Source organism: Dasypus novemcinctus, chromosome X (assembly GCF_030445035.2).
Source record: "Dasypus novemcinctus isolate mDasNov1 chromosome X, mDasNov1.1.hap2, whole genome shotgun sequence".
In the NCBI taxonomy this organism is placed as follows: Eukaryota; Metazoa; Chordata; class Mammalia; order Cingulata; family Dasypodidae; genus Dasypus; species Dasypus novemcinctus.
Window position 1 is genome coordinate 179,014,123 of NC_080704.1, and position 13,026 is coordinate 179,027,148.

Sequence of the window (13,026 nt, forward strand, 5' to 3'; positions counted from 1 at the left end):
CATAGGAGGCCGATCTCGTGGTCAGGCAGGTGCCACCGAGCCCACGGGCGCGGCTGCCGTCTTGGGGCGCTGGAGAGGTCAGAGCTGCCGTGTCCCTCCTCCCCCCAGGCTGCAAGATGCAGCTCTGTGACCGGAAGGGGAGGAAGCGTTCTTCAGCAGAGCGGGAAGGGCTGACAGGGCCGGCGACACGGCACGCGCGCGTGCTGGTGGAGTGTCGCCTCCGTGACCGCAAACCTTCCCTTCTGCCGCGCAGAGACCTGCGAGGAAATGGCGTGAAGCCTCAGGGTGGTCCTCGCCCGTGGGGTGGCCCGTTCCTGGCTGCTGGGTCACCCGATTGCTCCGTCTTAGCTGCTGGCAGTGACCCAACACGGGGCCAGCTGCGGGGCCCAGGCGCGGAGCGAGCCGTCCCCAGCACACCTGGGAGGTGCCTCGGGCCTGCACTGGAAAGGACCGCGCTTTGTCTCTAGTCCATCAGTTTGCCTCTTCTTGACTACCTCCAGCTCCCTCCGTCGCCAGAACTCTCAGAGCTGAAGAGCTCAGTTGTTGGATCCATAACAGGCAGTGGGCCACACCGCGGGACCCACTCAGCTGAAGAGCTGGCGGGCGAGGCCGAGGGCTTCAGTCACCAAGTCCAGTCAGCACGCGCCACGGAGCACCCCGGGATCAAGGTTCTGGGGATTCGGGAGTGAGCCAAACCCCCTGCTCTCGGGGAGCGGACATTCCAGTAACTTCTCTCGGAATGCAGCAGAAAGGGAAAGCACAGTGTGGCAAGGGGGAGAGCCAAGTTCAAGAGAGCTGCAAGTGCAGACACCTGTCTAGGAGGGGGCTTCTGGAAGAGGAGAAGGGGGTGAATCAAGAAATGATGGTAGTTGGCAAGACAGGGCTAGATTCCCCCAAATGACACACCAGATGTAAAAGGGAAACGGAGGTACAGGCTACGGCGACCCTTCTCTGGGCATTGCGTGTCCACAGGGGGACGCCAGGCATCAAGTATGGGCTGGCCTTCGTTCATGTTTTAAAAGGGCCGGGAAGAGCTCGACTCTGCGGACGCACCAAACCTGGGGCTCTCGGTGTGAGTTGGGCCAAACGGAGGGGCTCGAGCCAACCGGGCATTGGAAAATGGCAGAGCAGGGAAGAGCGGAGGGGCAGGGAGGGTCCCAGGCCGGCAGCCGGACTTCCCACAGAGGGGCGGATGGAGTCGGGCAAACATGCAGGGCCCCTGGCGGGGAGAGATTTCTTGACCTTTCTGATTCCCCGTCAAGTCACGTCACAGCTACCTGTGGTGGAGTCGAGGAAGAAGAAGGCAACTTGTACTTATAAGATGCTAAGTCTTGAGTGTCACCTACCAAGAGGGCCCGGGGGTCATGATGCAATCGGCTGCGGAGGCCTCATGTGCCAGCTGACAATAGCCCCTGTCGGGACCGGCATGTCCCCTGAGCTGAGTGAGGCATGAGCTCACCAAAGTCACACGTGGGTTCAGCCAGAGAAGGGCCCGGTGGCGTCCCAGGATGGAGACAAGCTCCACAAGTTCAGGTTCCCACGTGCAAGGATGAAGGTGGAGAGAAGGGCTGTGCCAGAGGGACCCAACTCGGGCACACGAGCCCACATGGGGGAACTCGAGGGCCATCCCCAGAGCTTGGTGGCGGTAGTTCTACAGCCACCGGAAGGCAAGAGCGCTCAGCCTGTTGAACGCTTAAGGAAATGACTGACCACAAGCTGCAAACAGGAGAGGATTCCAGAAGGGGGCAGCTCAGCCTGCTGCTGGCCACTCGGACGAGGTACGTCGGAGTCCTTCCAGCTGATCGTCCCGGGACGCCCCTGGCAGCCCCCTCCCCCCAACATGATTCCAGGTGGGAGCCACCGTCGGCCTCTTCCGGAACCCGTGTCTAACTTGACCTGCCTGTCGGTTCACAAAGACATAGCTGATGGGGTGGTAGGTGGGGGCACTTTGGGCAAAGTAGGCTGCCAGGGCTGCCACCAGGGGGTGGAAGGTGTAGCCAGGTGGGCAGGGGCCAAATCGGCCAAGGAGGCGTGGGGGCCCCAGCAGGGGCAGAAGGCGAGACTGGTTCCCGGCACCACGCGCGTCACCTCCGTCTCCGCCTTCTGGGTGGACTCGTATTCTCTCTGCTGCTTCGCCACCTGGAGGACAGGAACGGTCACAGCCAGGGCCAGCGGCCTGGAGCCGCTTTCCAGGGCTCTGCGTGGGAAGGCTCTCCCGGTTCCGCTTTCTAGGCAGCGAGGCAGCCAGAGGTGGCGGTGCAGGGACCCGGAGCTGCGGGGCGACAGGCACGGGCCCCCGCCCTGCCCAGCCTGCCGCCCTCCGTGGCTCACACGCTCCCCGCGCAGGCCCGGGCTGGCGTCTCCTGGGCTTCGTGGCACGAGCAGCCGGACCTCAGCCGGCCACCCCGAGCCAGGGGCCTCCCGCGCCCTTGACTTTCGCCGGGCTCCCTGCAGGAGGTGAGCAAGGGGCGCTAAGGGGCCTGCTCCCCTCGGCCCGCCCTGAGCCGTGCTCGGGTCTGAGCATGGACGCCCGAATGGATTATTACGGAGAAAGGGTCGAGAATAACGAGAGTTAACACTATGGAAAATGGGGTGGAGGCTAAAGCGGTGGGGGTTTCTTAAGCTAACAGAAGGCCCTCGGCTGGCGGCAGGGCAGGCTCAGCGACCCCAAGGCGACGAGCAACGTGCCCCAGGCCCCTTTTCAGACCAGGATGGCCCCAAACTGCCACCAGCAGCGGGCGGCCGAGGAGGGGACCCTCCCAGCTGCGGCCATCGTCGCCGGAGGGCGGGGCACGGGGCTTACCGCTCAGATGGCCGGCCATGCCCGGAGGTGGCAGAGCACAGGGACGCAGGGGTGAGGATGAGCATGTCAGCACGCACGCCAGGGTACGAGCCACCGCCGGACATGGCAACTTCAGGGACACAGGACAGCCCGGCTCCCACCCAGACGCCCCCTGACTCGGCTTGTGGTGGCACTGTGGCAGGTCCCTGTCCCTCCATCGGCCCCGTCTACTCAGGGAGGCCGAGAGGCCTTCTCACGACAACCTCTTGCGAATCCCCGCAAATGCCCGACTCTTTTTCCTGGGGTCCCTGCTCTTCCACCTCCAAGGGGTACTCCTCGTTGAAGCCTGGGTAAGGGCCCCCGCTCTCGGCCTCTCCCAGGGGGGGGCCGTTGGCTTGCGTTCTGAAAAGCCTTGCTCAAACTTTTAACTTTTCACCAATTATTAAGGTCTTCTATTCGGTCGTGTGGTCTGGCTCCCAATGTCACTGTCACTCTCTCCCCTGGCTAGCTCCCGTGGTCCTCAGACCTGAGAAAAGCTCTCTCAGCAGTGCTCCTGCCCCTCCTCCTGTTCCAGAAGCAGCAGAGCGGTTGCCCTCACCTCTCTGTGCCTCAGTTTCCTCACCTGTCAGGAGGCTTGAGAGCTGCCCTGAGGGTCTGCTGCGTTCACCCCTTTGCAAAGCAATCACATCGGTCTCTGCTTGGTTTTGTGATTCAGAACGGAGGAGGTTGATTTCATTTTATTTCGGCCGGGACCAAAAGCAGTGTTTAGAAGAGAGCAGGGTTTGGGCTCAGGCACATCCGGGTCCCAACCCCGTGTCATCTCAGAGCCTCAACAGTAAGTCAGGGACCTCCCAGGGTGGCCGGGAGGATGGAAGGGGATGAGCTTGCCGCCTAAGATGGCAGAATGCCGTGTCCCGGTCCCTCCGTCCCAACACCTGAGCCGCTCACTTGGAACATTGGGGCCCTCCCCAAAGAGGCAGCCCGGCCAGGCACAGACGACCCGCCCACCCAGGGGACCCTGCCACCCAAGCCGTCTTCAAAGGGGGACCCCAGAGTGGATGAGAAGGAGACCCAGAACCTAAAGGAGCGGCCCTGCCTTAAGACTCAGCTGTGCTGATGGCTGGGCTTGCTGGCAGCTCCCCATGAGCTGCTGGGAGCTGCTCAAGCTGGGGGCAAAGGACATTCCCAAATGCTTGTGCACCCCAGCGTTCTCTATGTGGCGGGTGGACAGAGCCACGCACTCACAGGCATTCCACGCTTGGTGGTATCGAGAGGACAGCCAGGGCCACACCCTCATTTCATGCCTGGGCCTTCCTCCCAGGTCCCTGAGTGACTCAGGAGTGGGAGACTTCCCATCGCTTCCAGGTGAGCCAACCTTCCTGTCCCACTGTGTGCTCACCTGCTCCAGCCAAAGATGGGAGGGGCCGGCCAGACAGCTGCCCAGACCAGGAGAAGACACTGCTCACGACAGCCGGCTTGGCGTCCAACCTCATGGTGCCAAAGGGGTTGCACACCACCAGCCATCTCTCCCAGGAAATGACGGCCAGAGACCAGAGACCCGTGATCCCTAGGGGCAGAGCGGACCAGGGCTCGCAGCAGGTGCTCAAGCAGAGTCGCCCTGAAGGCCAGAAGGCAGGTGGCAGGATCGGCCTTTGCCATCACGCCCTCTGCACCCAACTGGCCCGACAACTTTCAGGATCAGAAGGCACCCCCATGCCCGCAGGTCTTGATCATTGGCCAGACACTTAGCTTCCGTTTTTCTAACACCTGGTTTGCAGTTTCCTTCTCTGTGGTGCCGCCTGCATGCACACACGCACACAGAGAAAGGGAAGGACGGAGGAAGAAAGAAGAGAGAAAAAGGAAAAAAGGAAGAGAAAGAAGGCAAGGAAGGACCGAAAGAAAGCAAAAGAGATAAGGCAAGCAAGCCAAAAAGGAGCCCCGTGGCCCTGTACTCTGTCACCACAGGAGCCCAGCTAGACCTTGTTGCCCTCTTGGCCACTAGCCCTTCCTGCGGTGTCATCAGTCGAGTTCCTGAAGGCCAAGTGCGTGTCAGTGAGCTTGGGCGCCCTCCTCGGCCCCTGGGCGCTTTCGCAGTGGCTCACAGACTTCCCACCACCTGCCCGCGTTCTCCCGGGGAAGGGATGGCGTGGGACAGCTTCTCCCTCCTCTTCTTAGACCCCGGAGCTCTGTGGACAGAATTCAGGGCTTCCCGAGCCAGGCTGGGGGAAAACGACATCCTTGTTTTCCCCCAACCTCCCGCTGAAACTTAGCACTTCCTGCCACGAGGAATGTGGGCAGCGAACAAAGTCAGCAGATCTTATCACCAAGAGAAATCACAAGGCATTTCCCCAGCACATTCCAGTTGTGGCAGATATTTCCAAACACCCCCCGCGGTCATCAGCGCTACCTCGAAATCTCCCAAGGGCTGGCCCCGTGCTGTTACTTAACGTGTTGCTCAAGACTGGAGCCCCTGACTTTTTTTTTAATCTTTTTTTTTTTAAAGATACATAAGTCACACAAAGTGTTACAATAATAAATATAAGAGGTTCTCATATACCCCACTCCCCCCCACTCCTCCCACCTCAACATCCTCTTTCATCACTGTGGCCCATTCATTGCATTTGGTGAACACATTTTGGAGCACTGCTGCACAGCGTGGATTACAGTTTACAACATTATGGTTTACCCTCTCCCCCCGTCCATTCAGTGGGTTATGGCAGGATATATAATGTCCTGCATCTGTCCCTGCAATATCATTCAGGACAACTCCAAGTCCCGAAAATGCCCCCATATCACAGCTCTTCTTCCCTCTCCCTGCCCTCAGCAACTCCCGTGGCCACTGTCCCCACATTGATAAATATAGTTTCTTTCATTGCTAGAGTCACAATAATTCTGTAGTAGAATACCAGTGAGTCCACTCTAATCCATATTTTATTCCTCCATCCTGTGGACCCTGGGATGGTGATGTCCACTCCACCTCTAAATCGAGAGGGGGCTTAGATCCCACATGGCTGATGGGTGGAATTCTCCTGCCTGCAGCTGTAGACGCTCTCGGTTCCACTTCGAGTACTTATATCTTTATTTTGTCTTTATTTATTTTTTTAATGTTACATTAAAAAAAATATGAGGTCCTCACATACCCCCCCTCCCCCTCCCCCCACTACTCCCCCCATAGCAACAATCTCCACCATCATCACGAGACATTCATTGCGTTTGGTGAATACATCTCTGGGCATCGCTGCACCTCATGGTCAATGGTCCACATCATAGCCCACACTCTCCCACAGTCCACCCAGTGGGCCATGGGAGGACGTACAATGTCCGGTAACTGTCCCCGCAGCACCACGCAGGACTTATATCTTGAACGAAGTTCTGAGTCCCTCCTTACTTTTGTAGTCTTTTGCTAACTACCTTTCAGGATCCTTGAATTCCCTTGCAGTCTGGCCCATTTCATTTTAGGCATTTGCCAGCATTCTTCCAAGGAGGGGTCCCCGGAGGGCCAAGGGCAGCCGTGGTCCCCTAACGGGTGCAGAGGCACTGGCTGCGTGTGACCAGGCCACTGGGGCTGCTTGGCGCCTGCGTAACCCAAGAGCGGCCCGCCGGCCGGAGCAGAGGCCAGCTGGGACCTGGTACAGCAGTTGGGGAGGGACTTGACCTTCCTTGGTCTCCCCCGCTCTCCCTTTCAGGACTTTTGGCAGAGAGCCTTCTCTGGTCTGGGCCATCGTCTGTGAAACGAGAGGGGCCCGGTCTCCTCACCTGTCAAGCGAGCACCCGCCTCCTGGGGTTGTGTCGTGGCAGCCCTCTGACGTGGCCAGCCCGGGCCCCGTTTCACAGGTGGGAAGGTGGAGGCGGGGGGCAGCAGTCGAGTGTCTTAGTGGAGGGGCGCACCCGGGGCTGCCCAGCAGCCCGTGCTGTCCCCTCCCCTGCCCCGGGCCCCGTCCTGTCCTCCTCTTCTCTCCTCTTGCTTTCCCCTGCCCGCCTCCTTGGCACGGGAATTGGAGATGCGTTTCGGCTCCCCTGATGTAGCCCCATTTCATGTAGGTTCTTGACTAAGCTATAAGAAAGGAATTTCAAGAGCACGTCGGGGGAGTGAGGCCAGTAATTCATTCAGGTAGGGAGGGAAGAGAATGGGAGAAAATAACAGCAGGGGTCCCAGGTAGAGAGGAAGGGGGTGAAAAGTGATCAAGAGGGCTGATTTACAGGCTACCATCGCCCATTAGAGACGATAAGGGCCCAGGTTTTATATGGGCATTTATGATGCAGGGGCGAAGAAGCCGGTGTCAGGCACACGCAGGTGCCGGCACAGGGCGAAGGCAAGAGAGCAAGAGGCCTTTGCACTTGCTTGGTGAGCCATTCATTACCCCGCGCCTTTGCGAGGGGCACGGGAGGAGTCCCCGTGGTTTGCTGTTTTGATGGATTACCCCACCCATCAACCCCCCAGCAGCGCCCAATGACAAAGCGCCCGGAGAATATCCGCAGCTTCTCCTGGCTTCTGGAGGAAAGCTCGTCCCAAGGGGCGGGCTCCTGCGGGGGTCCTCCAGCAGCCGTCGTGGGGCTGTCGCCGTCCACGTGGACTCTGCCAGGTTCCAGATCCATCTCCTGATTCCCTCTCTTCCTAACCGGCTCCAGTGAGACAGAGCTGAGTTAGAGGCCGGAGTTAAAGGACTCCCCGGGGAGCTTGGAAGGGCGAGAGCGGCTGTGGGCCTCTGTTTCTCGGAGGGGGAGGCAGGGGCCTGGGACCCCACAGCCCTTGGGCCCCCCATCTTCTTGGAAGGACCTTGACTCTCAGCCCCGTGGCTGTCCTTCCTCTCAGGGCAAGAGCTGAAGTGGGGAGCAAGGGCCCCGCCGGGCCCATTGCCCTTTCCTTCATCGCGCCCCGATCTGCTCTGGGCTCGCGCTCTCAGCCTCCCTCCCTTGTCCTCCAGCCTCTTAGGGGTCCCCTGCCTCCAGTCTTCTCCTAAACCCAAGACCTCCAAGGCTCTGCCCCTGCCCAGCCCCGGGCCCCCTTCTCGTCCTGCTCAGCCTGGATTCGGCCCCAGGGCACCGTCCTCCGGGTTCCCTGGGCTGCTGGGCTGAGCCTTGGTCCCTAACTGGGTCGAGCGCTCGCTCTCCCCAGCCCTCGGGAGCCCCTCGGGGCTGGGACCCTGTGTGCCTGCCGGACGGGGAGGGGAACCAGATCGGGGATCTAGTTTCGAGATGGCAAAAGTCCTCTGGGAATGACCGCTTGCCCCAAGAAAAGCAGGCACAGGCCAGCGGAGGGGCCCCGTGCCCTGGAGGTGGGTGCGAATCCTGCCGGGGGGTGCCTCAGGATCCCTCTCCTCCCACCTCCGCCCCAGGGCCCCGAGCCGGCTGTCCCCAGGCCGAGATGTCGCAGAACCCGCGCTCAGGCTGCCCGGGGCCCGAGTGAGCTGCGTGGAAAGCGCGAGGCCCCGAAGCCTCCGGAACCCCACGCATCTTGCCCACCCCCGCGGAATGACCGTGGCCCCGCTTCCCCCGCTGCCTCAGCCTCCCTTGGCCGTTGTGCTCCGCGTGGCTGCGCAGGTGCATCTCGAGGTTGGCTGGGAGGGTGTTGGCTTTAGGGACTCCGGGTGGGTCTCCCCTGAGCCCACCCATCCCCCCCCAGGGGGCTTACTGCCCGGGGAGACGGCGTAGCCCTCCCCGACTCACAGAGGGTGGCCCGGGACGAAGTAGCCGTAGATCTGCTTCACGACGCTGCTGGGGGTGGCGACGGTGGTCTCACCAGGTCGGCCACGGCCAGGTTCACCGGGATCCAGTTCAGAGGGTGGCGCAGCTGCTAGAACTGCCCGGTGGCCCCCAGCACCAGCCCGTTGGTGAAGGCGGACGCAGCGACCGAGAAGATCCCCCGGACGCTGGCCTGCCGTGGTCACTGAGCAGGGGTCTCGACCAGGAGGCAGAGCGCAGACGGAGGAGGGCGTCGGAGGGCGCGCGCGGCCAGGCCCCTCCCCAGCCAGCCGGCCGGCTCTTGGTCGGCAGCTGCCCTGCACTTGAACCCTGCGTTCCGCTGCCTCCCCACTCCGCCAGCGCCGCCCCAGCCCGCCCCTCTCCTGCGCTCCACCCTCTCCTCGGCAAACCGCTCCTGCCCTTCTACTGAAAACGTGCTGCAGTTTCCCCATCCTCAAATAACCTTGCCCCCATCCTGCCCCTCAAGCCAGAGCGAACGCCTGCGGCTCGCCTGTTCCGGGACCTTGAACTTGAAACAGAACTCGCTGTCCCCCCGCGCCAGGCACTGCTTCCCCGGGTGGTACCCCACCCCCGGCACAGCAGGTGCCATCCCCTGCGCTGCCCCCTCCCTTCATTCCAGCCACCCCTGTCCCGCGCTGGCTCCCAGCCAGGCGCCCTCCACGTCTTTCCGCGGTGGCCTCTTGCCGCCCGCTCTCCCCTCCGCCCGGGGTCCCCATCCCTTCTAGGATGGACCCTTCCCACCTGTCAAGCCCAGCTCAGGTGCTTTTGCCTTCCAGAAGCCTTCCCAGATTCCCCAGCCGAAAGTCGGCTCGCCCCCTTCTGAATGCCACCCCACAGCACCCCAGTCTTGCCTCCTTCACCAGAGGCCACGCTTCGCTGAGCTTCGCATCTGATGTCCAGGACACCAAAGGCACTCAGCGATCGAGTGAGTGACTGACTGACAGAGGGGCGGAGCGCCACGCCTGGCGGTAACCCCGGGGGCTCTACGCCTTTTTGTGTCGCAGCACCTTTTGCACCACCATCACTGGAGGCAGAAGAGTTGAAAGGATTGGAAGGTGGCAGGCGACAGTAGAGAAGCCCGTGGCTACTCCCCGGAAAGTCCGGCAGGTTCACTGGAGGACTGTGGTTGCTAAAACTGGAGGTATTCCGGACCCTCCAGTTTGCAGTGAGTGCAAGGGCCCGGGGCAACTGGACAGCCCGAGTGGCCTTCCCAGGACAGCCGATGAAGAGCACGTGGGGCAGGGCAGGCCCGAGCGGAGCCAGGGGGACGGCAGGTCCCTGCAGGGGTGGGGTGGGGCACAGGTGGCCGCAGAAGAGGGGCCTGGAGCCGAGCATCTGGCTGCCCCTCCTGCCTGGCCGTTCAGGAACGAATCTCATGAAGAAAGGAGCTGGTCCAGGAAATACGGGGGAGAGGGGCTGGGGTGCAGGGGCCAGGAAGGAGAGCCAGCTCTCTTCAGACATACCATGTTTTCTAGATCCTAACTGGGAACCTTGTTGCTATTCTATTACGTAAGTAAGGGACAACAGAAAAAAGTTTTCAAAAATCATCCGTGAAAATACAAAATAAAAACAAAACAAAGGAGCCTAAATGTGTGTCCATTTGGTGGCATAATCCTCCCGCAGACCGGAACTGTTCTCAGGGCCTTTGCTGCCCAGTGATTCGAACCCGCGACCCTAGTGGCTTATGCCGAGGGTAAAGAGAACTTGCAGACGTCGTGCTTTCGGCAATGGCATCGCTGAGGGCCCTGTTGTTGGTCTAAGCCTAACGTGCAGGCACGGCGAGACGAAGCCCGTGACTAATTACACGACATTCTAGTTCTGTTACGCCCAAAGTCCCTGAGAACCAGGATCTTTGGCAAGAGAGAAAGGAGACCCAGGAGTAAAAAGTTATGCGAGGGAGCGGGTACAGCTCAGTGGTTGAGCACCTGCTTCCCGTGGACGAGGTCCTGGGTTCAACTCCCGGTACCTTCTTTTTTTTTTTTTAAGATTTCTTTTTATTTATTTCTCTCCCCTCCCCTCCCCTCAGTTGTCTGTTCTCTGTGTCCATTTGCTGCGTGTTCTTTTTTGTCCTCTTCTGTTGTTGTGAGCGGCACGGGAATCTGTGTCTCTTTTCGTTGTGTCATCTTGCTGCATCAGCTCTCCGTGTGTGCGGCACCATTCCTGGGCAGGCTGCACTTTCTTTCGTGCTGGGCGGCTCTCCTTACGGGGCGCACTCCTTGCGCGTGGGGCTCCCCTATGTGGGGGACACCCCTGCGTGGCAGGGCACTCCTTGCGCACAGCAGCACTGCGCATGGGCCAGCTCCACACGGGTCAAGGAGGCCCGGGGTTTGAATCTTGGACCTCCCATGTGGTAGACGGACGCCCTAACCACTGGGCCAAGTCTGCCTCCCACCCCAGTACCTTCTTAAAAAACAAAAAGAATGGGCTCCATGGGTGAACCAACACATTCTTTTGAAAACAGATAAACAAAAGGCAAGAACCAAGCAGTTATCCCGCCTTTCCCAGGCACACTGTACCCCTGGGAAGCCCTCAGAAGGCGAGGGTGAAGGTCTCCTTAGTGAAGTAATCCAGCTAATAGATGAAGACAGGGTGAGAGTGTCAAATATTACGACTTTTGCAACCCCCAGTGATTTCACAGGCCTGGGCATCGAGGACCGCTGGCTGCCAACATCCCAGGAAAAGAGACACCCAGACACGAAGGCTCTCCTGAAGAAGTGGTCTTGCCGGAACACACCCAGAAATCAAACCTGCTTCAGATCAGCTACCAATTTACCAGAAAATACTGAGCCAGGTCAAAGGAGCATGTGAACTCACATCACGGGCAAGCCAGCAGCAACGGCCGAAGTGTGGGAAACTGGCAGCACAAACGACTTTTTCCTTCAACAAATAAATTGCAAAGAGATAGCAAACAAACTGCAAAAACGACTATTAAGGAGACAGTTGGCACTTTGACCACTGACTCGGGTATTTGACAGTCAGCAAACAGTGACATTTTTTATGTGTGATAATGACACCGAAATTATGTTTTTAAGAGTCCTTTTCTTTTCAAGGCACATCCTGTGTATTTATACAGAGCAAATAATTCTGGTGTCTTAGATTTGCTTCCAAACCTCAGGAGACCAGTATCATGGTCACTTGACTCTGGTAGATGCTTGAATTTTGTGGGAAAAAAATTGTTTAAGAGAGTCTCATCCATCGGTGAAGACTTGGGGGCCTTCTAGGAAGAGCTTTGTTGCATCTCCACTGAGGAAACTCTGGGGCACGCACCTGCGGGGTACTCAGTTGTCTGGCCTGGGTACCATCTTGCTCATTGCTGCCTGACCTTGACCTTCCCACTTGGGGATTACTAACCAACTCAAGGAGCTAGGGTGGCTTCTGGAAACCCTGGCATGCAAGAAGTTCTTGAAGGAACCGCAGGTCTTTGGTTGGGAGGAGGGCCTTGGGGTGGGGTAATGCTAGTGTCTTCAGCTCTTTCTTTGAAGGGCCCTCACACAAAGTGTTTGGACTGGACAAGCCCATGGGCAGAAGTCAAGCTGCCCACTTGGGAGTTCCCAGGCTACAGATTGCAGTTAGTCCCAAACCCTCTCTCCCAGGCCTGCTCTCGCGGGAGGGCTGCCCTGCCAGGTGCGCACGCCTCTTCCCCCCAGAAGAAGTGGGACAAGGTGACGGCTCCGGTCTCCTCTGACCCTGAGGTTCTAGAAGCCACTTGTCCTCTGCTGTTCTCCCCACTGCATTGCTTCCAGGTCAGTCCTCCAGTCTTCAGCTATGGGAGGTACCGAGACAAATCGTAATATGTTCCTTTCCCCATAAGCTCGGTACACGGTGGGGCCAGACGGACGCAACTAGAATTTAATGCCTAACGTGGTCCCTCGCAGTGTAAAACAATGTCCTAGAAACCAGCCGGCAAGAAAGAATTCACTCTTCCTAAGACAGGGATTCTCAAAAGGGGCAGGTGGGGAGCGGATGTGGCTTAAGTGGTTGAGCACCAGCTTCTCACATGGGAGGTCCCAGGTTCGGTTTCCGGTGCCTCCTAAAAGCAAAGCAAAACAAAACAAAACAAAAAACAAAGAACAAACAAACAAAAAAAAAAAGAAGGGGGGCAGGGAAGCCTCCATGGTTTGAAAAGGCATATTTGGTATTGCAGTGGGCTTTATGTTTGGAAGTCAGATCTAACGCAGAAGGTTCTGGTTGGTGGGGAGGTGCAGAGAGAAAGAAGCTCCCTCCGGTGGGGGAGGCTGGTCGGCAGCCCCCAGCGCAGCCACCCTGGCCTGGTGACGGGGGGTGGGGGGGTAGGGGGGACGCAGCTCTTGGCCAGCTGGGCCCAGCCTAACCTGCTCACTCACCTCTGGTGGAGTTGTTGTCGGTGTAAATGCCAGCCCGGGCGCTGTCTTCTTTGCCATGCTGCGGCCACCCGCCTGGGCGCCCTGGGGGGGGCCCCACCGCTGGGTCGTGGCTCCAGAAAGCCCCGTCTCTGCTGCCGCCAGCCGCGGCCTCACCTTTAAGGCTCCCCGAGCCCTCCTCCAGCTCTTCTCTTAACTGGG

The 13,026-nt window shown here is 59.3% G+C and overlaps 1 pseudogene; it reads right to left on the reverse strand.

The window, feature by feature from the left end:
- Nucleotides 1–21: 21 nt before the first annotated feature.
- LOC101417787 (medium-wave-sensitive opsin 1-like) lies at nucleotides 22–9,074 on the reverse strand (annotated as a pseudogene).
- Nucleotides 9,075–13,026: the final 3,952 nt, after the last annotated feature.